The following is a 27,973-nucleotide window of genomic DNA, read 5'->3' as shown; positions in this document are numbered from 1 at the left end:
TGTTGACTTTAACAAGAGTTGAATCAGGCCTTATCACGCCAAGAAATCTGTTTTATATTTTATAAAGAATCTCAAGGCTGAAGCACTAAGGGCCAAGTTATTTTCTGGAGTAAGGAAGTGTGACGATTCTGTATTTTAATTCTCCTGATTTCTCCAGTGCTGAATTTGACTGACTATTTAAAACAAAAGCACTAGCATAAAAAGACAGTGAAGGAATCTAAGAACTAACACAATATCCTCAGTGGTCCTCCATAAGTCAATAGAAGGTATAGTACTAAAAAGGTGGTTTCTCAGACTTTAATAAGATATCTGTGAAGATTATGTATTGGCTTATAGGCACAATATTTCATTCTCTCCAGTTCTTTATCATCTTTTCTAATATGTCAGTGCTCCCATCTTGTGCTTGCAAGCTTATTTTTGGTCACTCCTCAGTTAAGTAACATTTAAAAAAAAAAAGAAGTAGAAGATGAATTCTAAAATGCCAGTGTTAGGATGGTACAATGGCTGAGCTGGTAAACAAACTATTCATTTAAAGAAAATGTATTGAAGCTGCATATGACATTGGTGAATGCTAGAAATTGTCGTTCAACACCATCCCAGCCATGCTAACACCAGGAAGATCACCGTGGAGACACAGAGCAAATGGGAGTAGAGGATATCTTTTCTGAAAAGCGTGAAAAAAAAAGTGATTTCTCTTTCCCTGATTTTGAATAGTAGCCCATAGCAGTACTGAACTGAGTGTGCACCAAGAGAACACACATGGAATAATCCCCACTGGCTAACAGAAAACAAATGTCTAGCTAATCACCCTTCAAAGAAACACACAGATTTTCTGTCAGGGCTCTTAAAAGACATTTCCAGCCACTGGATTGTTCATGAGGGTTGCATTATGCTCTGTGGCTCTTTTTCCAACTGTTTCCCATAACTATAGGTTTCCTAGACATCTGATGCAAGAGACTCTGCTTGGAAACCTCAAATGCTGGTGATTTATTTTTCTCTTTAATAATATTCAGGTCTTGTGTGACCAGATGTATGTGACATGGGGGTAGAGTTGCCTCAAAGGGTGCTTTTGCTGTAAAATGGATGGTACTTGCTCTGTTGGGCATGCTGCCCATCTAAACCCATTTTAGGTTGCCACCTGTGTCAACTGGAGTGCTACCATCTGAATGGATACAGTGAATTCTTGACAGAGAGCCAAGCAAAAATCTATGTGCCTCACTTAGAAATGTTACTGACAGATTCAGAATGGGAAACATTCAGTGTTTGACCTCTATTCCTGTATCTGTAGGTCGAGGGAATAGATCATTACTACTTTAGCTCAAAGCATGATCAATAGATTAGATGATGCCATGAGTATTATGTTTAGTGAGACAAACAAAATATATCGTAGGCACTAGAGAGATGTTTTTGCTCCAGAAAGGAGGGGTCTATGCAAGATTTGGTTTAGATAGTGGTTTGGTGGGGAGACCAAACTCCATCTGAATAGTAGAGTAGAGCCCGGAATAGGGAGTTTGTACCCAGATCCAAGCTTCTTCAAAGTGAAAGGCCATTCACATCTGAGGTTCTGGTTCTGGCCCATCTCCAGTAAATAGGTGAACGGAAGAGCTCCTTGAGTAGTGTAAAAATCAGTCTGTGAACAGTTTGCCCAAGTAGAACTCTGGATTTGGTTCAGCATTTTTATCTACCCTTTACATATTCAAATTGCTGTACAAACTGGTTCTGACAAAACCATTGCAAATTACGAAAAAAAGTATCCCCATTTTACACATGGGAAACTGAGGCAAGGAAGTGAAGTGACTTGCCCAAGGCCACCCAGCAAGTCAGTGGCAAAAACAGATTAGAATTCAAAATTCCAACTTCCAGTCCTGGGCCCATTCCTACTCTTAATTTATTGACTGTTCATGAACATTTGTCTGACTGAAATTTCATTGAATTCTGGGCCTGTAGCTGAGATCTGTTTAATCTAGAAACAAAGTTTGTTTCATGACAAATCAGAATATATTTTGGGTAAAAAAAAAAAATGTATCCAGTCATAGAGGTTTAGCACTTGAGGTAGGTGACTGGTCACAAAATTCAAATACTAAAGCTGGGCAAAAAAAATTTTGGACAAAACTTTTTTTGCTGAATTAAATTTGAAATTACTTTTTCATTTGGAAATCTACTTCAATTTCATTTTTTAAAGAGGGTGAAAAGTAAAAAACAAAATGAAGTGTTTCATTTTGGGTAGAACAAAACATTTCATGTGACCTGAAATAATTTTTTTGTTTTTTGTTTTGTTTTGTTTCTTTGGCCAGTGAACCAAAAAATTAGTTATTATCAATGATCCCATAGTTTATGGAATCCTTTCTATGAACAGTTCATGAACAATTCACTCTCTCTAGTACATTAATGAAAGTTACTCATTAAACAATGTAGAATTTGATCTGTTTGCTGAGAATGTATGATAAAAAGGGCTAAATTCATTGAATAAGTTGTTTTTAATGAACAGTTTGACCAGAGAGTACGTGAACTTGTTCTATAGGCTTCCACAAGTTTTATGCTGAATGGAGCTGAAAGTTAAATCAGAAATACAACTGCTTCCTGAATATTTTATGATGATCCTCTTTTGAACTATCATAATGACTAAAGTATACCAACCCCACACCCCACCTCGCAAATTTCTGGCCTTTTATAAGAGATGTGAAATATAACTATACTAAGCAGAATGAATCTGGCAGCATTAACATTGGTTGGAGGAACATAATTGTGGCCAAGAATTTAGTAAGGTTGAAAAAAGAGAAGACATTTATGTGGATAACAAGACTATCCAGAGTTCTAACCATTAATGCTAACAAATTTTGGAAGGACTGTAAAACTTTATGTTTCAGATTTAAATCCATCTCTGTTAGGGATAAGGATGAGATTTTCACGGGGTGGGCAGATTATCCCACATCTGTCTACTGCAGCAATGCTGGCATCTTCCTCTGAACCATCTAGTACTGGCTACTATCAGAAATAAGTAATGGACTAGATGGATCATAGTTCTGATCCAATCTGGCACTTCCTGTGGATATTTAAATTTTGACTAGAGCTCTAGAGGAGACATGCTAAAAGTATGCAACATAAGTAATGGGCTAGAGAAGGTAGATTGGGCACTTCTATGCACCTATTCTCATAACACAAGAACTAGGTGGACATTCAATGAAATTGAAAGGTAACAAATTTAAAATGATAAGAGGAGATACTTTTTTTTTTCACAATTACCTTGGGTCACTGAATTCCACAAACTATCACTGAAGCAAGAGTTTAATAGGGTTGAAGAACGGATTGGACGTTTATATGGCTAACGAAAAGCATCCATAGTTATTATGGCAAGGATTACAACAAAAACCAACTATGTAGACTTGTCCATAGTTATCACAGCGGTAGTCAGTGTCAGAGTTGGGGGTTAGAATTTGTGTGTTCTTGGTTGCTAGCTCCACCCTTAGACTATTGACTTCATTAGGTTTTGGAAGGGATATAAACCTTGTGATTCAGGGCAAAAGCCAGATTCTAATTAGGAAGAAATTTAATTGCCTGCTGCATGGATTTTTTCCCTCACCTTTTTCTGAAGCATCTGGCATTGGCCACTGGATATTTGACTAGATAGATCACTTATCTGATCCCATATGGCAATTCCTATGAATTCTTCCAGTCTAAGCTTTTTTCAGTACAATGCAAGATCATGCTGGGAAGTGACTGTGGCTTACTGTATGTTTACGGATTGCTGTGTTGGCTTTAGAACAAAATTGCTAATCATAATCTGCACATGCAAATTGCTTTTTGGTGCAACTGTTACAGCCATGAGTGCACATGACTGTTAAACAGAATTAATGAGTATTTATTATGTTGATGGTAACAGCATGGGATTCATCACAGATTTATGGAAGAGCAAGGCTGCAAGGAAAGAACAGCTGCTATTAACACTGAATGGAGACAACACCCCTTCCACCAGTTTTAAAAGTTCTCAGAGAGAAATAGCTGCTGTGAGGTAAATGGCCAACCTGAAGCTATGAGCTGGAGCAGTGGTTTTCAGCCTGTGATCTGTGGACCCCTGGGCATCTGCAGGACATGTCTAAGGGGTCCACGAAAGGCTGTCATTACCATAGAACAGTGGTTTTCAACATGTGATCCACAGACTATGTTTAAAATTTCTAAGAGACAGGCCGTAATGGAAAAAAGAGGGAACTTTTAGAAGACTTTCACCTGATTTTTAAACTTTTGTCATGCTTAAAAACAAGCTCTGAACAGACAAGGCAGCAATTTTCCTACACTTTAAGTGAGATCTAAAAAAACCCTCAGTAATGGCATTGGTTACCATGGCGTTTAAGGTACAACTTGGCAGATACTTCCAATAATGAACAAAGCTTTTATCTGCCTATATGGCTGAGTTAATTTTCATCAGCTGGAATTATTTATTTAGTTGACTTTAATAACTATAGATGGGAGTATCACAAAGGGATCTGATCCTAATACAGACAGCTCCTGCTGACTCCAGAGGAAGCAAGATCAGACCAAAGTGCACAGGTCAGAGGAAGCAATCTGGGTAGCTACGAAGTCCATGTAGAATCCTATTGAAGTCAGGGGCTCAACTAACTCATGGGTTTCCACTCACATAGACCTCGCTGCAGAATTGGGGCCTAACATTCTAATTCATACAGCTAATGTGCTAAAAAAAACAAACAAAACTGGCTGCATTTTAAAAATTCATTTTCAATCAATGTGGAAACACTGAGGGCCACAGTAGTAAAAATACTGTGCAAATATGTAGTCCTTTTATATGTGTCCCAGAACATCCCTACGTCCCTGCGAGGAGGGTGAATATTAGGATTCCTGTTATGCAGTACCAAGAGCTGAAATGACTTGTCAAAAGTCATCAGAGGGTGAATCAACGTCTGCAGTAGGATTAGAATCCAGGAGTTCTTGGTTCCTAGCTCCTTCCTCAGACTATTGACCCTGCCCCAGCTCCCTCCGGAGCCCAAAATCTTCATCAGTTTTGTTGAAACTGAAAGCTTCAGCCTGAGCTGTGGTATCTGCCATACAAAATGTTAGAAGCAGAGGTGGATGAACAGGTTCAGATAAAATAAAGTCCCTAAATGGCCCCTCGCTCAAAAACAAAACAGTAACCAAAACAAACAAAAGAACCCAAACTAATAATTCTTTGTCCTAAACTCAAACCAAATCTTTTCTGAGGTATTAAAAATTAGTTAGTTCCCCCCTTCTTCATGATGCTCTGGCTTCCACAGGACTGGAAACATGTGCCAAAATCTGGCAAGTCAGGCTATTCTTGCATGATAACTGACTTCTCAGGAAGTATGCAGTGTTCTTGCAGCCATGTTGGTCCCAGGATATTAGAGAGACGAGGTGAGAGAGCCTGAAAAAGAGGTCTGTGTAAGCTCAAAAGCTTGTCTCTCTCACCAACAGAAGTTGGACCAATAAAACCTATTACTTCACACACTGTGTTTCTCAAGAAGTAGGCAGTACCACGGATCTCATGGGATTCCCAGCCTTCTACAGATTTGAGGGGATGGTTCATACATGAGATTTTTCAGCCTCATTTGTTAGTTTTCAGCTTATGGGAGTTGTTTTCCAGTGCAAGTGGAACTAGAGAGGGAACAATCAGCATCTGTTTCTCTGGCTTGACTTAAGTTTTCTATTTACCCATAGAACAGGTACTGCAAAGGCAGTAGCAATACAAGCTCTGCCAATGTGCCTCAACTTTGTCTTGAACTGACCACCTCTAGGAGAGGGCAACTTTGATCACCATACCCTTCGCCGTCATTGGCCACAATGCCAGGCCTTTCAGTCGTTTGAACATTGGCCTGCTAAACCCAGGGTTGTGAGTTCAATCCTTGAGGGGGCCACTTAGGGATCTGGGGCAAAATCAGTACTTGGCCCTGCTAGTGAAGGCAGGGGGCTGGACTCGATGACTTTTCGGGGTCCCTTCCAGTTCTATGAGATAGGACTATTTCCATATATTTATTTATTTTTTAGTGTTACCAGTTGTGCTGGGGAGGTTTTGTAATATGGACCAAGAACATTACCTCATGTCACACAGACCTCAAAGCTGCTGCCGTTGTGGATTGAGCATTATTTAAAGGTGCTTTTTTCAGATCACTCAGCTATAATAAACACCTGACTACTCTTTGTTACCAGGGACAAGCTATTTTTAATAGTAATGGGAACTTAAATCCCAAATCCATATTAGGTGTCTGCTTGACTTTGCCCAAGAGCTGAGCACTCGGCAGGTCCCATGGACTGTAATGGTAGCTACTGGATGCTTGCTGCCTTTGTGAATCAGGCTGTTTGTTTCGGTGCTGAAGACTCTGACCCCGTCTTGAGTGCTCTGTGTGTGGAGCCCCCTGCCTGTACAGCGCTCTTTGCATGATCAGGGCTTTAAAATGGACTAAGTAGCCTTACCGTAAGCACCTGTTTTAAAACATCATGGCCCACCTGCATTGCTTCTTGATCAGTGACTCAGCAACTGTGGAGCAGCGCCAGGGTTTTTGGTGCCCTTGGCGGGGTCCTTCAGCGCTCCCGGTCGTTGGTGGCAATTTTGCGGCGAGGGGGTCCTTCCGCGGCTCCTGGTCTTTGGGGCACTTTGGCGGCGGGTCCTGGAGCGAGTGAAGGACCTGACGCAGAATTGCCGCCGAAGACCCGGAGCGGGGAAGGATCCCCCGCCGCTGAATTGCCACCGAGGGTGGCAAAATGCCGCCCCCCCCAAATCCTAGTGCCCTAGGCAACCGCCTACGTCGCCTAAATGGAAGCGCCGGCCCTGCAGCAACTCTGTATCGAGCTTGCTTTTTTCTGTGTGTGACCCTGTGTTTTTTATGGGTGAAAGCACCTATGTCTTATATTGTCTTTTGATAATTACCCCCGCCCTACCAGCAGCCATGCCTCTTTGCCCCCATCCGCCTTGTCTAAAATTTCTGAGAATGCTGAGAAGGAAAAATTAGAAACAGATGATGTGAGATGCTGCAGGTCTGTGTAAGTTAATCTATTTCTGTCTTCCCAGACAGATAATCAGTACAGTACATGCATTTATCATGGATTTTCTCCCCAAATATTAGTTGTCACATATCTTTAATGGCACAGTACTTAGACCCTTGAGATCCCTCTGAAAACCTTCTATATAATTTTTTTTAATTGATTTTTTTTTCATTCTCCCTTTAGAAGCATGAGTCAGGAACAGTCACTTATTAAAAGCAGTCCCAGTTGCACGTACCTTTCATTTCCTTTGAATTACATTAATTGCCTGACAGCTCAAAGTGATCTGGGTTTTTCAGATTTCAGCACTGGACTGCAAGAAATATTTGCCAGCTACAGCAGATTTATAAAGATGCCACTGCGACGCCTTGAGACTAACAATCAGAAAACACAGCAGCAAAACAACACTATTTTTCAAGGTTAAATGCTTGGAATGCTAAAAAGGAATTGCACATAATAAAGCCCAACAATGAGTTAGATCCAGCCTGTTTTCTCAGCTTGCCTCACTTAAAAGGAAGATGCCAAACAATTTCACAGTGCCACACAACAGGTATAAGTTTAATAAAGCAGCTTTTAATAAGGCAGCTTTACTTTAAATTTAATTTCTTTGTGTAGCTCAAATCTCTGTTTGCTTCATTCTCCTGCCTCCATTGGATGGTTATTTTCTTTAATATTATTTAGGGACTTAGGAGTCCAAATTCCATTGACAAGTGATGGATTTAGGCTCTGAAGTGCCTAAATCCCTTCTGAAGATGAGATTTAGACTCCTAAATCAATTAAGCAATGCTGAGTGCAATGACACCTAAATATCTTAAAAATCTGGGCCTCAGTCTCTCTGTGATTTAGCTCCCCATCTGTGAAGTGGGGATAATGACATCTCCCTACCTCGGAGGGGCTGTGAAGATAAATGCATTTCAGACTGTGAAGTGTTTAGTAGGATGGTTATAGGCACCTTGTATAATATAAGCACCCTAGACAGTCAGATTGAAATGCAAGTGTGCTTAGGTAATATACAGGCAACTAAATAAATGTAGACAACTTCTCTTTGTTGCAACTCAAAAATTAGTGGGCCTGCTTCTCGTTTACACAAAGGCCACTTTACTCCATGGTAGCAGTGTAAGCAAATCCACTTCAGGATCCCTTCTTGCCAGAGTAGTATGAAATGCCCTGCATGTAAATGAGAATTGGGGTCATTGTTATTGTTGCCCCAAAGCCTTGATCAGGACCGCATTGTGCTAGACACTGGGCTTGCATATAATAAAAAGCTATCCCCTGCCACAAAGTGATTTCAATATATACACAAAAAGGCAGCTTACCGTGTAACGAATCGATTTTACCAGTCTCAGATGTGGAATCCAAAATGAACTGTTTGATGTACAATAATAACAAAATCAAGGCCATTTAAGACTGGCCTGCTAAGGGATACAGACCTTCTTAAATGATATTTAATTAAAACAGGTGATGGAAAAGTATTGCTACTTGTCACCAAAATGACCCTGTAAGAATTTCTCTAGTTTCTCTCCATTCCAGATAACTGCAGCATTCTTACATCTTTATAGATTATTTTTATTAAAAAGGAAAATACATGCTCTCAGTAGATGGCACTTGTAGCAACATTACTGCATAGCAATTTATTTTAAATTATAAAGAAACGGAGCAATCTGTTAGGTCAATGTGTTTTTTAAATAACCCAGGTACCCAGCATGCCAACTTTCTTTGCCTAACATCTGAGATTATCAAAAAAAGATTGGCAACAGTGGGAAAAAAAAAAGAAAATGGCCCCAAATTCCTTCCATTTTATGCTTCACAATGAACACTTGGCAGACCACTGAGAAGTGCTGGGCTAGATCAACTAAATCATGATAGCTGGGAGTAACCAGGAGAGCCTCAGAAGAATGCTCAGGCCAGTGCTCTTTACCAAGAGAGGAGGAAATTGACAGTCTCTTTATTTACTGCTAGGAGTACATACCCATAGCAATACAACTCCAGACTGGGTCTAAAGACAAGACAGAATTCCCATGCCTTATTAACATGAGCGAGAGGATAAAGAACAATCCTTAGTAGATCAATCTCTCATTAATAGTTAATAAGACATCGCTGACAGAAATATTTCTCTTTCCAAGTCCTCCTGGTGGAAGTGCTGTAAATTTGGTCCATCCTCTATTCCAGGGGTGGCCAACCTGAGCAGGAGCCAGAATTTACCAATGTACATTGCCAAAGAGCCACAGTAATGTGTTAACAGCCCCCATCAGTGCCTCCCGCTCACCGGCACCTCAGCCAATCAGTGCCGCCCCCTCCCTGCCCGCACCTCCCGATCAGCTGTTTTGTGATGTGATGTGCAGGAGGCTCTGGGAGGGAGGGGGAGGAGTGAGGGCATGGCAGGCTCAGAGGAGAGGATGAGAAGGGGTGGAGTGGGGGCAGAGCCAGAGGTTGAGCAGTGAACACCCCCCGGCACATTGGAAAGTTGGCGCCTGTAGCTCCAGCCGCAGAGTCGGTGCTTATACATGGAGCCGCATATTAACTTCTGAAGAGCCACATGTGGCTCCAAAGCCACAGGTTGGCCACCCCTGCTCTATTCAGTGTCAGTTCTTCAGGAAGATAGCATTTCTCCAGAAGATGTTTGGGACAGACTGACTGAAGAGAGAGCTGAGAAGCCCACAGTATGATCACAATTGTCTTAGATGTGTCAGTTCAGGTGGCCTGTTTTTTCCCAAAGCCTTCCTGGAGTTGAGTTGACCCAGAAAATGGACTTGGCCAGACCAGTCTGAATTTCTTTCTGGGTATTCACTTGCTGCAGTTTACCATGGTCATGTTGACAGTGACCAATGGGGCCTCATTTCAGGGGGCTACCTTGCAGGTTAGATTGAGGCCTATGACTTGATCTAAATTATATCATGCCCTGATTTATACAGTGAAATAACGTTGAGGACAGCCTTGTGACAGCATTCTATGGTAGATGGTTTTCCCAGTATAGATAATATTTTCATTCCCCATTCTTTGAAAACAAAGTGTTGGGGTGTGGCAGGTACCTTAGGCCTTGTCTAGGTGACAAAATTTATAGGCATTACAAAATATACTAGATTAATTGAACTGGATTAAGCTCCTGTGTGGAATCTCTCATTTGGAATAAAAATAGCTTTTACTTGGTTTCTATTAATTCACTTACTTCCACAAGGACCTTAGTTGTTCTGAGTGTCCCTTTGTAGATAAGACCTTAGTGAAGCCTTCAAAATCTTCAACTCCTCCTTTGTAGATTTAGCAGTGAGCGGGTGTCCTTGTATTGATATCACGTCCTTGTCAGTAGTTTAACATGCTGCCCTCCTCTAATATGGTCCAACTTGTACATTCACATTTGTTTTCTGCAGCACCCCACCTTGTTAAGTCTACTCCTTGCACATGAATGTAAAGAAGTGATGTTTGGTTTTGCAACTAAAAACTCTGAATTTCCCATTCATTTTATATTCTTGACCCTCTTTTGCCAGTATGGAATTTTAATGGATGGGTTTCTCTAGTCCTTAGAGACCTGCATCCTAAATTTCAGTAATGTATGTGTTTCTATCATATTGTGGCTCCAGGTTTATCCTCCTCTAATGAATATGGAGAGAAGATTTTTGGTTTTCAATGGGTTAGTAAATTGCACCCATTATTATTTCTTATCTTGCTCCCTCTGCCTCTCACAGGTTGGAAGGGAGCCCTTTACCTCAGAAATACCTCCTTGCCCATGGGCCTTTGAGGTTTCTCAAAGCCTAAGGCTGGCTGCCACATTTCTGCTTTCTCCTTTTCTTTTTTTATACCTCTAAAGAATTAGTTGTTTTTGTAAATTTTCCAGCACTCAGCTCTATTGCTCCAGCTTTGTGTTTTTAATGTATCCACTCAACCGTTGCCATTGACTCTTTCCAAGAGAGGATTCTGGGAACTTTAAATATTGAATTTTTCTTTAATGCTGCCCCAGTGGTCAAGATAGCCTTGTAGGTTTGGACTCAAGAAGAACCTGTGACTTTCTAAGTGTGTGTGATTGTGAGTTTTTTGGGGGTATGTGAGTATGTCATGACCTGCCTGTGGCAGCTGAGAATAGGAAGGGACGTCTCTACCTCATGATTGTTTTGGCGTGATGGTAATTTTTATTATAAATTATTTGTAACACTCACATCATCTGAATTTTTAAAGCAATATTTTCATATTTCATCACTAAATGATTCTCTGCTTGTCCAATGCAGCTTTCATTAAAGGGTCTCAAAGTGTTTGACTTGCATTAACAAAGGTAGCTTAACACCAGTACTCATGCAAATGGGTAAGTTAAAGTCACAGCATGGTTAAATGACTTGCCTATAGTCACACCTAAGCCAACTCTTCAAAGCCCATCACAATAGGTGCGCTGGGTAATATGTACACTGGCCATCATTATGTGAGTAAAATCCTGTGTCTGATTTGTGTGTGCAGACATGTGCGTAAATGCTGAGTTTTCCTCACCCCACTAGCATTTTTGCCTTGATCACCACTTCCATTAGGCTTTGACGACTGGCTCAGTGAACAGGCAGATGGCAGCAGTAGCAGTAGATCCAGGAGACCTGCCCTAATTGCTAGGCAACAGTGCATCTCTAAATTAAAGATGCACAGGAAGTGTAGGAGGGGATCTCACTATGATTTCCAAGAGCATACTGTGGTGTTGTGTGTCTAATGCCATATTTCTAATGACACTTACCTGCTAAAAATGATCTCCTTTCAAGATCAGGTGCTTTTGTTCTTAACAGTTCCACATGTCTTGAAGTACCTTTCTGGGAAGAAAACATCTGATAATAGAAGTCTGTGAAGTCTGTCAGACAAAGGCATGATAAAACTGAGTGGCTGGAAGTTGAAGCTAAACAACTTAGGACTGGAAGTATGGCACCAATCTTTTAATAGTGAGGGTAATTAACCATTGGAATAACTTACCAAGGGAAGTGGTGGATTCTCCATCATGTGAAGTCTTTAAATTAGGATTGGATGTCTTTCTACAAGGTATGCTCTTGTGCAGTCAGATTATGGGCTTGAGGCAGGAATACTGGGTGAAATTGTTTGGTATGCAGAAGATTAGCTAGATGATTCATAAAGGTCTTTTCTGAGTTTAAAATTTGTGGGTGAAACTCTGGCCCTCTGAATGTAAAATTTATTCAAAACATGTAATCTATTTAATTCAGAATATTGCTATGGCAGGGCTCTCCAGATGGTGCTGTTACAAATAGGCTTATAAGTTCTCTTTTTCTGAGTGTTGTTGCAATTTTCTGTCTGTGAAGAAATGCTGCATCATTGTTAATTTTATTATGCAGTGGTCCTTGGGGAGATCCCAAGGCAGATAGCAGAGTTTGGTCTCTGCCCAATTCTCCGTATTTGGAGGCAATTCTAGGAACACAATAACTTCCTAGAAATGGGATATTGGGGTGAGGTCTGAGATTTCTGGAAGAGGGGATTGCCTGCATGCTCTTTGTGATCAAGTCTGTTCCAGGACTGGTGTATATGTGTAAATAAAGTAATTACACTTAGAACATACTGAGACTCTGCATCACTGATTTCTCCTCCACTGGGAAGTCAACCTATTTGTCCCAGCTTGGAGGGAGGAACACAGGTTGCAGGAGGGAAGAGTTTGGAGAATGCACCAGATAGTCAGTCTGTGTACACATGTCTGGAATGCTAACTGCAGTTGCAACACCTCTGTAAATAGTTCTCTTAATAAAATCCAGTTTAATTTTAGAAACATGTTATTACCTTGCACAGTACATAAACCACTGAAAGACTCCAGAATTCGGCTACTGCTCGATAGAGGAGGGGAACTGATGTCAGAAAGGAAAACAATATATTACAGCTGTGACAGGTTCGCTCACAGAGACCCCCTTGGGACTGTCACCTGATGTGATGAATTTGCCTCTGAGCCCATTTTCCCTGCCCACTTGGGACTCCAGAACCCTGCCTTGTTGAGCCAGACACACTAGCCAGCTGCAAACACAGCCTCAGGTCAGGTCCATGCCCCCAAAGTGCAGACTTTAACCAAAAACTGCACAGCAGGTCACCTATCTCCAGCACCCAGTTCCATCCAAACCCCAAATAAATCCACTATCAGGGTTGGAAGGGACCTCAGGAGGTCATCTAGTCCAACCTGTTGCTCAAAGCAGGCCTAGTCACCAGACTAATTTATGCCCCAGATCCCTAAATGACCCCCTCAAGGATTGAACTCACATCCCTGGGTTTAGCAGGCCAATGCTCAAATCACTGAGCTATCCCTCCTTTGCTAGCTGATAAATAAAGGCCCAATCTTGGTTTCACTGGCTTCGATGAGACTACTCCTGCAGGTTAAGACACAAAAAAGGAGTTTGAAGGAAAGGGCCTTAAAATCTGCTAATTAATTGCACACTATCAATGGTTACAAGAGTGCTTCCTGAATATATGTAAATTAGTCAATAGATAAGGGGCCAGCAGACGATGCTCAAGAATATGTATCAGAGTTCTTGGGGTTTGCTGGAGCAATAAAACTTCTTGTTTGTGCACTGCAAATGTCTTCCTTTTGTGCAGCTCTTTGCACTAGCTTTTAAAATCAGTCACAGAATTTGGAATATTTCTTAGTTTGTATTCAGGAGAGGTCTGGGGATGTATGATAGGGAGCACGTAAGGCTAGGGTGCTTGATAAGGTTAAGCACAACTACATGGAGAAACTTGAATCACATCTGCCCACACTACGTGCGGCTCACTATCGTCAGTCCCTTTAATATTTAAAATAGGATATTTGCAAATGATGATCTAAGCCTAAATTTTCCAAATTGTCTTTATTTTTCAAGCACAATTTTGCACCAGCTGCTATATGGATCCACAACTTTGCACCTGTAAATGAATTGCAGATGCAAATGGTGGCAATTGGACATCTAACTACCTGTGTGAGAGTAAAAATCAGGTAAATTACATATACCATTTGTGCCTGCAGTTTATTGTGGATGCAAACGACAGGCTGCAAAATTAGAGACCAGGTTAAAGCCTGCCTGAAAATCAGGGCTTTATTGTCCAGATTTCCAGAGTTGCTGAGCACCCACTTGATTTGTCATGACAGCTAGAGGCGATCAGCACTTCTGAAAATCATTCATACGTGTTTAAATGTTTTACCTGGGAAACTTTCACAGAGGTCTTTTGCAAGAAGTAATCCAGCTGCACATACCACAGTCCCCTTATCATGCACAGGGATAGTCTGTTTAAAACATTTCAGCTCCACGTAAATCTTGTTTGAAAATCACTTATTTACACATTTCTGGCATTGTTAATTCTTGCTGCCAGCTGGTTCTCTGACTCCTCTCCAGAGCCGTCTTATTTTATATCCACTGCAAAATAGTTTTACTGTTGCATTGTCAATATACAGATTCCAAACTGCAGTGAAGAAAAAAAGTGCCACTCACATCTGGAGAAGGGAGGAGGGGAAAGACTCATGGAGAGAAGAATGCAAACTTCTGCTGGTGGGAATCAGAGTGTGGTCTGAGCTGACTCAGACCTTTTGTATATACTGCATCCTCACCTTCACATCCCGCCTCAGCGATGGGCCTTTCCCCACAGATTTCCTTTCACTCTCCCCACTTAGGGAGACTTGAAGCACATTCCCAAGGAGTGATCACTATCTCAGACCCCTGTGCACCCTTTTATTTAGTCACTTTTTGCCACAGACCAGAAGACAGAGGTTAGGAGCAGGGGAAGAACATGTGCCATGTGTGTATGAGTCAACTCTATTCACAGCAGAGCCCAGGACTGGGTCCTGAGACAAGTCTCCTGCTGTCAGGGATCTTTATGAGGGTCTTCGGTGCAGGCAGGGGAAGGGTCTTGGTGATGAGCTCAGGAAGGTCCTATCTCTCTGCAGGGGACCCAGTGGAGGAAGGCGCAGAGAGGTGACTTTGCAGGAAGCTGACAAATGGGTGGGCAAGGCTGAGAGCACTGGCCCAGCAAGGAGGACAGGGGGCTGTGAGAAGCTTAACAAGGGAGGACAGGCAAGGAGGGGCAGGGCTGTGTGAGCTTTGCTGGTGGTGAATGATGAGGAGCTTGGATGTGATGTGCTGGTACTTGGGGAACCAGTGGAGAGATTGCTAGAGGGGAGTGACATGGTCAAATCAGCAGGTGGCTCCTAATGAAACTGAATGGAGATACAAGTGGAAAAGTTCTTTCTTCTCATGCATTGTGACCCTACGAGCACCGTTATTCCAGATGGCACAGAGCCCCCTGGTAGGTAACAGCAAAACTCAGCTGGCCTGAGCAGCTAAGTACACCTCATACACACACCTGTTGTCATGATGTTTATTTAAAAAGTATCTTGTAATAGATCATTTGAAATCTACTAGCACCCCAGTCGTTAATATCACTGTGAATGTGTGCCGCAATGCTGTCTGTGAAATTGTGGATACCCTGATATTATATTTTGGAGTCTGTAAACAGACCAAGGAGGCAACATAAGTTTTTTCCAAACAGAGGAGGATGATCAACACCTCTTGGACTCAATCACAGATCAAGCCAGGTGTGGCCAAGAACAGTGGGCTATTCATTTGCACTGGGGATTGAGGAAAGATAATTTGCATTAAAAATCACAGGAGGATGCAAAAATTACTATGATGTGGGCTCCCTGGTGGACACAGAAAACTGAACCCCCTAGGAGAGCTTCCTGACATTGAAAACAAAGATAAACTTTGAGGCTATAAGGACCTGCCGAAAGATGTTGGATATCCACCACCTAGGGGACAAAAGGGGGAGAAGCATTCTTTGAGTTCATGAAAAGTGGATCTTCTTGGCCTGCAAGGCAAGAGTAGCTGGAAACTGACTATAGGAGAAAAACCTGCTTAGACATAGGGTGTATCTACACTGCAAATAAAAACCCACAGCTGGCCTGTGCCAGCTGACTGAGGCTCACAGGGCTTGGGCTAAGGAGCGTTTAACAGCAGTGTAGACTTTGGGGCTCAGACAGCAGTCCAAGCTCTGGGACCCTCCCACCTCACAGAGGTCTAGAGCCCAGGCTCCACCCCAAACACAAATATCTGCACCATAGTTAAACAGCTCTTTAGTCTGAGCCCTGTCGAGTCAGCTGGCACAAGCCAGCTGCGGGTGTCTAACTGCAGTATAAACAGACCCAAAGATTGTAATTTGCTGAAATTACGTTTTAGTCACCCAAAAGCGTGTTTGGTTTGGTTTTACTTGTAACCATGCCCGTCTCTTCTGGTGTTACTTATCACTCAAATACCTCTTCTTTGTCAAACTCATTTTTGTTTTCTTACAAAACTCTCTCGGTGCTGAGTTTTGAATGGAAGGGTAAAATGCTCATCCCAACTAACAGGCCAGGGTGTGTGCTGTTGCTACGGAGGCAGCAACCATGATAACTTCTTTGAGGGTTCAGTGAGAGGGACTGGACTCTGCAGGAGAGATGGGTTGGGGGAGACTTGGGACTGAAAGGGCTGGTGGAAGCCAGAGTGCTGTCCTTGTGCTGCGAGCAGGCTGCTGTGGCAGGGCTCTGAGCCAGAGCAGCACAGTACAGAAGCCCCCGGGGTTACTTGGCAGGCAGTGGCACCGCCCTCACTGGCCTGGGTGAATCCTAAAGCGTCACATCCATTAGAAATATTATTACAGCTATCTGTGGTTGGGAAGCCAGGAAATCCTTTCCCCAATACACACGGACAACCCATTTCTCCATGTGTCTAAAAGTTCGGGGACTTCCCAGCCAGGCAATGTTTTTTTTCCAACTTCTCTTTCTCTTTTTCTCTCTGGGTTGTGTTATCATTTGCTAAATACGTCTTGGCTTGCTATTTCACTTATGCTGCATGGTAAATGCCTTTCTGTGTTGTCCCCAGCTGGGAATTCCATGCATAAATCACTGCTGTACAAATGCTCTTTGTGTGTCTGACACTTTTGGCAGAGAAAGCGAGTTGAGTTCCACGCAATGCAAAGGGGACTGTGGTAAGAATGGAGCTGAAATGCAATGAGAGAAATGGCAAGAGAGAGTGGATGGAGCCTTGATGCACATTGCTTTATACCCTCCCAGACTCCTCTGCCGAATATTAGCTTGAAGCCAAATTACTACCTATTTAGACAGTTAGCATCAGTCACAACACCTGCCTTTCCTCAATTTCCTAAAACCGTGCACTGAAGGGATGCAGTTTCAGTGCAGACAAGACCTAGTAGCCACCATGTATAAAGGAAATGAATCTTCTTTAAAAAAATTGTATTATGCAGCTCCATTCAGGCATTAAACTGTTTAATGACCACTTCAAAGCTAAACCGCTGCCACTGATTGGAGAGAACATAAGCATGACATAAGCATGTCGCACATCTTACTGTGTCAGCAAAGCAGCTATCAGGCTATGGAGTGGGGGAACATGCAGGCACTTTGCCACTGTACCATACGTCTCAGCTGAGGTTTTCAAAAGTGGTTAGTGGTTTAGCCTGCCTCCATTTTTGGGTGCCCAATTTGAAGATGGGGTTATTAAATGGGGTTTGATTTAGATAGTGGCTTCTCTGCGCACTTTGAAAATCAAGCCCCTTTACAGTGTTTCCGATTGGTAAGCCAAACATTGAGGCATCTAAAATCATTCATAGCTTTTGAAAATCTTGGCCATTTGGCTTTTCCTCTAGATGCATTAAATGGCCTGTTGGTGTTTCCTTCACCCCCAGGGTTCAGTAAGAAAACATTACTGGTTCAGTAGTACCATGTATGAGACTGAACCCTGGGGCTCCTTCGTATCTGGGTTTTATTGAAACTGGCATATGCTGCAGGGTTGAAAAACTGTGAGCTTGGGAGGAATGGTCCAAAAGGACAGTGATAGCAGAATGCTGATTGACTCAGTCAATGAAGATGCAACCATCAGCAACCGTCTGCAGCAGGAGGGGAAGGAGAACCCAGTATTGCTTTAGAATAATGGAATGTGTGACCTTACCTTGGACTGGTCTTTGGGTCCAGGTGATGGTGGGGAGATCCCTCAGGATGCTTCAACAGTAAACCCACATTCCAAACTTGCTTAACTTGGTTACTTTTTTACTCCAGTGGAAGATGTGCCTAAGTCAGGATGGCAGGATTGAACTCCAGCTATACAGACTGAGTACTTGCTACAAGTGCACATATCCTTTGCTTGTAGCAAAACAGAGATCTGAATGGATATGGGAAGCCCATCATCCATGCAGAATGAAAGCCCAACACCTTCTATGAGACTCTTGAAAGTCGCCCTGGTTTAGGGGAGGGATAGGAAATCAGATGCTATGGGTGTAATTAAGAAAGGTGCTCCGTGTTGGCCTAATTTTGGCTCCTACTAAAATCAAATTAATTCAGTGGGAGTACAGTTAAGCCAATCCTGAGTACATTTGATAATTGCAGCCCCTTGTGTATTTCTACCCCCCATGTATGGCCACCAAAGACTGGATCATAGAAACACAACCTTGAGCTTCTGGCAAAGTGCAGGGCGAGTACTTGACTTTAATAATATGCTGAGGTTCAGCCACTAGTTTGTATGAAAGTCATGGATTTTGTCACAGATGCCCGTCAAAGGTTAATTAAACCTTTCTAGATTTAGTTTGGGTGTTTTAGTTTACAGACAGGATTTGTTGTGGGCAACTGAGCAACTGGTCCCTCACCACCCTGGCCCTGACCCAAAGACTAGACTGAAATAAAACCCTCAGTTTGTCACCCAATCCTTCATTCTGCAACAACAGCATGTACGTCTTTCTTTCTCAATTTCCCATGTGGCCGCTATCAACATAGCTTTCTTCCAGCCACAGGAAAGCTGAATCAATGTCTCTTCTCCATTACATGTCTGCTCCAGTCTCCTCAGATCTCCCTCCGTATCACACTATTTCACTGGTAGTTTCGCCTGCAGGACTGGACCTTTCTGAGCATCTGACTCTAAGCTTGGTTCTTTGTGGTCTTGTTTCCCAGAATCCATACAAAATTTGCCTCATTTTGGGTTTCACTGCAAACTCAAAACTCAGTCAGGGCACTGAAGGTTTGTGGAACTTTGAGGTTCACATAGGTTCTAGGTGAAACCTGGTAAAATTCCATCTTTTTGGCTCTGGTTTGAGTTTTTAGGATTGTTTTTTGACCCCAGAATGCCGAGCATAACTCTGGGAGTGAGGAAACTCTTACAAACCAAAGCCAAAAGGAAGGATTGCGTGAATTTGCATGAGTTGTCTGGGAACCAAGTTTTGAGTAATTCCTCTCCCCACATACCACCTATCTGGTTCTTGCACTGCATAAAAGTGAGTTGAAGTTAGCATCATTTTCTCAGCTAGTTGTTCCTTGGCTGCTGTAAAATAGACTACACCCGCAGGCAAAAATGGCTTAGACAGTAATGTCTTCTTCAGCATCCTTGTTCATTCTCAAGACTATGCTGAGCACTAATTACCATAGATCTTGTTTTGTTCTTCCAGGCAATCAATATCTATTCTTTCTGGAATGACAGTTTGAAAGCAAACAAAGAACCCCACGCCAGATATATGGAAAGCAAGGGGATGTCACTATCATGTTGGGTAACAGAAGACTTTCTTTCTATAGCATGACATTTCTTGAGGTTTCTCATCTGCAGCATATTCCTGGGAGGTTTGTCAGTCTGCAGCAGAGCCTGTGCTTTCCTCCCACTTTGAGTGCATTTTGGAGGCCTGAATTCTTTTGATTGACAATGACAGATAGCCTTATCAGAGCTCTTTCCCATTACAACCCTGTGATTGGCTAGGCTGAGCCCTTGTATGGATAGAAAATTCTTCTCTGTAGAAAGAAACAATTATAAAGCATTTTAAGAACAACCAGCTGAGTGCTTTTCACAGCTGGCAGTTCTTGTTTATGACAAGTAACAACAACAACAACAGCAACAAAAAGACAAGTTTATTTTGAAAGGGCACTTAGTGCCCGTGAGAAGTCAGGCTCTGTAGTTAACAGGGTGATGTGCAGAAAACAACTGAATACTCAGGCTCCCAAGTGGAATTAATTTGGAGCTTGCAGTAGGGTCTGATCGCAGGTAGGCATATGTTTCTTTGGATCTGGCACAGTTAGCTGTTACCCAAGTGAATAGCAGCTTGTGGCTTTATTTTAGAAGAGACACGCTGGTGAAAAACTAAAACAAAAACCTTTCAGTTCTCTAAGAGCACATCAGGCCATTAGGACTCTGTAAGAAAATTGTTTCCTTGGTGCCAGAGTCTGGTTCATCAGGGCAGACTGTAGCTACTCCTAAGTCACTTAGAGGCTTTGGAAACTTCCACCCTAGGTCTATTTTTTATGCTTGTTACAGGTAGTGCATTCTGGATCAGACTGTTCACCCCTGCTCTGGCACTTTTATATAGGGTAAAGAGCTTGAGTGCTATAAAGAGATCATAAAAGCTCTGTATCTGGCCAGGGCAGGATTTGCTTAGCACCGGCATTGTGCAAGGCCATCTTGGGGGGAGGGCGGGGATGCTGGGGATGAGGCTGGGGATGAAGGGCATGTTGGGAGTGAAGCTTCAGCATATCCATAGGCAGCTAGGGACAGGCTGTCATAGCCTAGACAGGTCTGCAGGGATATCAATGTTGCATAAGGCCTGCTCCAGTCTCTGCGGCAGCCTTAAAACCAACTTAGCCCCACCACCCTTCCCTTGATCAGTGAGTTCTCTGCTGCACCTCTAAGAAGCAGAGGACAGAATCTTCTCTCTGACTTTATTCTGTGGTCATTGGCAAGACAGCACAATATCCAGTCAACCTCACAGAGCGTGTAATAAATACTGCACAACGTTATACATCCATCATTCCTATGCATATGTGTATGCTTTGTTATCATGCATCCTAGAATGGCGAAGGCAGTTGCATTGGCAAAGCTCAATATTAATCAAACATGTCACAGTGATTCCTCTCTCATTAGGAAAGATTGCGATGCATATTTGGAGCTGATGGATACATCTCAGTCATCTTGCAATTCTGTCCTGGGACTCAAAGAACTAAACCGCCTGTGGCTTCGTACAGATCTATCCCCAGAAGCTCTTCTTTTCAGCTGCAAGTTTCCTTAAGCTTATTATTGGAAGAAATGTCAGAGCCTTTGAATTTGGATAGTTTGCATCGTCTCCCTTTTTTTGTTGCTTGTTTCTCAGTTGGGTAAGTTCTTCAATCCCGGTTCAGTCACTTGTGCTTTGTTTAAGCCTTTTCAAATGTTGCTCTATCAAACACTTTCAGATGAATCATCCAACAAATTATGGGCAGCCGCAGGCAAAGAGGGAGATTACTCTACAGGGGAGAGAAACAAATTTCTCAGTTTTGTTGTTTACTCTTCTGCTTGGGATGTTGCTCATATTTCAATGGCAGGGCAATTCTGACCTGTTTGTAGCTTATGTCTAATGTGTTTTTTCATTCTATTCCAGGGATAGTTAATGTCTATCCACAGGAAGCTCAGACATCTAATTTTAAAAGGCTAATATGCTGCTTATGCTCCTTTAATGGATAACATCCATAGCTTCCATGTAATGATTTTAGCAATAAAGGAAGGATCCTACAAATCCCAGCTTCCACTGGAAGACAGAGTGAGTCAGCAGGCGCTGACAGTAACTGTAAGGGCAGGGTGAATCCATGTGGGCCTGCACCGTATCCCCCAAGTCCCTCAAGTTCCAGACGCTTCCAAAACCACCTAATTGACTCTCCTTTCAACCCCCTCTGTCTGTTTCCCTGCACATACACTTTCATACCAAACCTGCAAGCAGAAGGAGGTAGCAATGTTTATTATGAGTTGACTGGGGACCAGCGGGACAGACGGTAACTAGAAAAAGTGGCTGATGAGATATACACACCCAATGTGACCTCAGAGATTTTGCTTTGTTTTTGCTTGTTTGTCTGTCGTGTCTGTTTGGACTGTAAACTCTTCAGGGCAGGTTTCACCACATTCTAGGCACTACTTCAGTCTAAATAAATGAATATAAAAAATAATAATTAATAATTCACTTACACTTTACTCTCAGATAGGACTTCACATTTGAGAGTGGTCATAATAAGAGGAAGGAAAGAGAGAGAAAGAACTTGACACTGGAAAGAAAAGAAGCTTAGTTCAGCTGGGTTTCTCAGATCTTTAAGCCCCTAAATTAGTTCAAAAACTGACTTCAGTCAGTGGAAGACACACACTAATAAAGTATCAGAGGGTAGCCATGTTAGTCTGGGTCTGTAAAAGCAGCAAAGAGTCCTGTGGCACCTTATAGACTAACAGACGTATTGGAGCATGAGCTTTTGTGGGTGAATACATGCATCCAACGAAGTGGGTATTCACCCACGAAAGCTCATGCTCCAATACGTCTGTTAGTCTATAAGGTGCCACAGGACTCTTTGCTGCTTACATTAATAAAGAGCTTCCATACTCCTAAGAAGAGAATTGGGCTCTTTGGACTCTTTGAGAGAAGCTTACAGACAGTTAAGCATGTGTTAAAGTGTTTTGCTGGATCAGAGTCTCTAACCATCATCTTCTTCAGTTTCCTAGGAAGTTTGTTGAATCCTCTGTGGACCATTTCATTTCTGTGTTCCCTTTAATAGTGAAATGGGGATGAAAAAGCCACTTTGAGCACCATTATTTCATGGATGGTCCAAGGAGACTATGGTTGGAGAAGAAATGGATAATAACTTTGTTCTTCTCTCAACACAGATGTATTTAAGGAAATGCAGAGGCACCTGATTTTAGAGGATTTGTTCCAAAGATACTGGGCCATAGCCTCAGCTGGGTGAAATTGGCATAATTCCATTGATGTCCACAGAGCTGCACCAATTCACACCAGTTGATGATTTAGCCCATAAAGGGAATGCTGGATAGGTGTCTTTCACACTGCCTATCTGAACAAAAGTGGAGCAAACTGATATCTTATCATCTGTTTTCTCCCCTCTAAGCTGCTGAGACGATAGCCAAGCTCCTTGGCAGTTTCCAGAATCCATGAAACTTTTTGATTTAGCCTTGTACTTGAATTCTCCTAAATTAATATTTTCAGCCTCCTGCCACCTCCTCTAATTATTCTGTTACTAGTTAAATACAGTACATGATATGGGATATCTACAGTAGATTTTACAGTAGATTTTACCTGATCTTTTAAATGCTGGCTGCTTCTTTGTTGGGGCTCCATTGTAGATCATTTTATTCATGTTTTGGGGCCCTTATCAGCAGTGTATCCAGAATAATGAAAATCTAGGCATTTTATCTTAAACGTAGTTTGATATCTAGTAGGGCTGTCAATTAATTGCAGTTAACTTATGCAATTAACTAAAAAAAATTAATTGTGATTAATCACCATTTTAATCACATTGTTAAACAATAGAAGACCAATTGAAATTTTTTAAATATTTTGGATGTTTTTCTACATTTTCATATCTATTGTATTTTGTGTTATAATTGAAATCAAAGTGTATATTATTTTTGATAAATATTTACACTTTAAAAATGATAAACAAAAGAAATAGTATTTTTTAATTCACCTCCTACAAGTACCATAATGCAGTCTCTTTGTCATGAAAGTGCAACTTACAAATGTAGATTTTTTTGTTACATAACTGCACTCAAAAACAAAATAATGTAAAATTTCAGAGCCCACAAGTCCACTCGGTCCTACTTCTTGTTCAGCCAATTGCTAAGACAAATAAGGTTGTTTACATTTACAGGAGATAATGCTGCCCGCTTCTTATTTACAATGTCACCAGAAAGTGAGAACAGGCATTTGCATGGCAGTTTTGAAACCAGCATTGCAAGGTATTTACATGACAGATATGCTAAACATTTGTATGCCCTTCATGCTTCGGCCACCATTCCAGAGGACATGCTTCCATGCTGATGATGCTCATTAAAAAATAAATTGAATTTGTGACTGATCTCCTTGGGGGAGAATGGTATGTCTCCTGCTATGTTTTACATGCATTCTACCATATATTTCATATTATAGCAGTCTCAGATGATGACCCAGCACATGTTGTTCATTTTAAGAACATTTTCACTGCAGATTTGACAAAACACAAAGAAGACACCAATGTGAGATTTCTAAAGATAGCTACAACACATGGTTTAAGAATCTGAACTGCCTTCTAAAATCTGAGAGGGATGAGGTGTGCAGCACGCTTTTAAAAATTCTTAAAAGAGCAACACTCCGGTGCGTAAACTACAGAACCTGAGCCACGGAAAAAGAAAATCAGCCTTCTGCTGGTGGCATCTGACTCAGATAATGAAAATGAACATGCGTCAGTCCACACTGCTTTGGATTGTTATCAAGCAGAACCTGTCATCAGCATGGACGCACGTCCTCTGGAATGGTGGTTGAAGCATGAAAGGGACATATGAATCTTTAGCGTCTCTGGCACTAAATATCTTGCGATGCCAGCTACAACAGTGGCATGAGAACACCTGTTCTTACTTTTACGTGACATTGTAAACAAGAAACAGGCAGCATTATCTCCTGAAAATGTAAATAAATGTGTTTGTCTGAGCGACTGGCTGAACAAGAAGTAGGACTAAGTGGACTTGCAGGCTCTAAAATTTTACATTGTTTTATTTTTGAATACAGTTTTGTTTACACATAATTCTATATTTGTAAGTTCAACTTTCATGATAGAGATTGAACTACAGTACTTGTATTAAGTGAATTGAAAAATCCTATTCTATTGTTTTTTAAGTAATAAAAATAATTGGAGCTATATCTATCTCCTAGAACTGGAAGGGACCTTGAAAGGTCATCGAGTCCAGCCCCCTGCCTTCACTAGCAGGACCAAGTACTGATTTTTACCCCAGATCTCTAAGTGTCACCCTCAAGGGTTGAACTCACAACCCTGGGTTTAGCAGGCCAATGCTCAAACCACTAGGGGGGAGGTGAAGGGCAGAGGAGTTAGTTTCTTTGCATTTAGCATGGACTTTAGGTATCCTGGAAGTGGGACCTAGAGGGCCCCATCACCAGAAGGAATGGACCACTAGCAGGACTGAATAGCATTTGGTGCAGGTGATGGAGGAGAAGACTCTGGAACAGCACACCCAGCCACGAGAGTGCACCAGCTGGTGAGCTGCTCTTCTGCATGCTTGTAAATATTTTTTTGTCTATAATAGAGAAACCCCTGAAATGCAAATACAAATAGTTTTTGTTGGCTTTGAGCATGGAAGTAAGTGTGTGTGCGTGCGTGTGTGTGTGTGTGTGTGTGTGTGTAAACAGGAGACTTTTGCATTGAAAATGGCTGTTAGTTGTTCTTGTGTGACACCTGTATCTCAACACACTGTAACACTATCACATCACTGTCCATATTAAACAGAACTGACCATGGGCCCACCAGAAATTACAGGCCAAACTTCTCAAAAGTGGCCAATTGTTTTTGGTCTTTCTCTTTTTGAGAGGCCACCTTAAGATACCTTGGGCCTGATTATTTTTTTTCCAGAGGTGTTGAGCTTGTAGCTTCTTTTGACTTCAGATCAATGTGTGGGTTCTCAGCACCTCTAGACATCAGTCCCACATTGGGTGGCCAAAAAATGAATCACTCCAAGTTGTTGGCCATTTATAGACATATGGCTGGTGGATGTTTTGGAGCATGGATTCGGGGTGTGTGTGTGACAGATATGGCAATATCCTGGACAAACCTTATTGAATGAACATTTTAGGAGCACATTGTATTAAATGCAAATGTTTATCTGCTATTGTGGGATTGTATGTAGCTTGGCTAGGAAACATGACTAATGTAAACCTTGAGAAGTGTTATGAGCTCCATAAGGCAATTCCTGCACCAGTAACAAGATTAAAAGAACATTCAGTTTGGGAGGCTAAACACCAAAAGCAAGACATTTTGCAGTTTTACCACATGTCCGCCAAAGCCTAGCTGCAATGACCAACCTCTGAATGTGCTTAGTTTTTCAACGTGCTCTTCTAAGCATTTGTAACACATTGGCCAAGAGTGTTTTGCCCCCCTCTAGTGAACGGACATTGCGAAGAGATAAGTCTGCTACTGCTTTCAGGCTAATGGACACGATTCTTTAAACAAAACAGCAGAAACTGTTAGGCTCACTGACAGGCCTATGTCACTAGAATATCCTTGATTTTATGGTATTATGCCCCAATCTTAACATAGCGTTGGACTGAAGAATCCTCTTCATCTTGGAAATGTTGCTAGGTCTCCTGGAAATTTATCAATCAATGCAAATAGCCATAGTTTTTGCTTTCTGATATGTGGTGCTCTGGGGAGACTGCCCCATAGGGCTCTGTGTGCACAACAGGGAACATGGATGAAAGGTCCTTATTTTCACCAAGGTTGGTAACAAAATTGCTTGTATGTAAATGATTTTTTGCTATCTAATCATTAACCGTGTATTTTTTCCGTGCTGTTTCATGTAAGTAACAGACGGCTGTTCTTGATGTTGCCCAGTAATGTAGCCCACATAGATTGGAACTATAGCCACTATCAATGCTCATGTTTTCACTGTCACAACAGCTTGCTGGAAAAAATGATAGTAAGTGATGTTCTTCAGTATTAGTGCAGACGTCAGTCGTAAAATGAATAATGTTTCTCTCTTTTGGCTTTAATTTGTTCTTCTCAAGAGAAGGCCGTATTACTTGAGTTACTTTGTGTTAAAAGACATTGGGAATAAGAATGTGTCAGGACATCATTAAGGGGATGTAGCATTCCAGTTCCTTTAGAAAACAACAAAGAGATTTTAGTTAAACAGGAATTCAGTGCACTATGGGTACATGAACACACAGCACCCTTCTGACTCTATTGACAGTGTGGTATAAAGGCATATGTACTACAGGACCATCACCATAGCCACAGCTCCTGGAGATGTGTGGTTACATCTGAGTTATCATTTTAAGAAAAGAAAAGGATAAGTATTTAGCATCTTGGTTGGGGAGAGAAGCTGAAAAACATGAACTGCATGAAAGTGAAGCAGCAGTATTATATACCTGAGTCTGAAGAGAGCCTGAAACAACAGATCTGGGAAAAGCGAACTGCCTTATCTCAGTATGGGGGTTAACTCAAAACTCCAGTGCTAGGGGGCCCCCTAAGCATGTTGGTAGATGAAGCTGTTAGGGGCAGGGATGTCTTTTTGTTCTGTATTTCTACCACACCTAGTATAAGGGGTCCTGGTCCATGACTGGGGCTCCCAGGCACTACCACAATACAGATAATTAATAATAATAATTAATAGTGTATGCAGAGGACCTGGCCCACCTACACAAATACATACACCACAGTGGCTCAGCTAAGTGCTGAAGGCCCCTCTGCTGCCACTCCTGCCGGTCTCCTGGTGGGGAGGGGCTGCTGCTGCTGCTGGAGATGAGGCAGAGGCCGGCTGCTGCAACTACTGGCAGGAAGAAGCAGAAACCTTCCTACTGCACCCACCTCTCCAGTAGGGGTGGGGTCCTGGTTCATAGTGAGCCCTGTATCTTGGTATGTCCGGGCAATGGGATTGCCTTAATTTGGGCATGATGCTTGTACTCCATCAAACCTTTGCAATTGAAAAGAGATCACATGGTCCATAAACACCCAGAGCTTGAGATTCCTTGAGGAATTAAAGATCTCTGGCCAAAATTCTGCTGGAAGTTATACAGGTGTAAATCTGGAGTGACTCCACTGAAATCAAGTGCATATTAAACTCCCTTCGTCGAAGACCTGATTCAAAACCCACTGAAGTCAACAGTAGTCTTTCAAGGGGCATTGGATAAGGCTTTGGAAGGAGAGATGACCGTCTTAGTAGACATCCCAGTGTTTCTCTACTGGATTTTTTTTTTTTAATCATTCAAGAAGGGTAGGGATCGGTGTCACAGGCCAAATCTAAACACACAAGTTGCACTACTTTAAGGAAATTGGTGCAACATTTGCACCAGTTTAACTAAACATGTAACTTATGTGTGTGGACAAGGCCACTGGGACTAGCCTCCTTTCTGACCATGCCTCCAGGGCTGCTTTGCACGTGAATGGGACAAACACTCAGAGGGAGGGTGCGGCATTTCAGTTCCTCTCCTTGACTTACTCTTTCCTTCAATGGAAGACAAA

At 42.0% G+C, this 27,973-nt stretch overlaps 1 pseudogene; it reads left to right on the top strand.

Moving 5' to 3' along the window:
• The window catches only part of LOC115659250, an 88,669-nt pseudogene that overhangs the window by 40,650 nt on the left and 20,046 nt on the right, over window positions 1-27,973 (top strand).

The sequence above is a fragment of the Gopherus evgoodei genome, chromosome 10 (assembly GCF_007399415.2).
Source record: "Gopherus evgoodei ecotype Sinaloan lineage chromosome 10, rGopEvg1_v1.p, whole genome shotgun sequence".
NCBI lineage: Eukaryota > Metazoa > Chordata > Testudines > Testudinidae > Gopherus > Gopherus evgoodei.
This window is presented reverse-complemented; position numbering and strand designations above follow the sequence as displayed.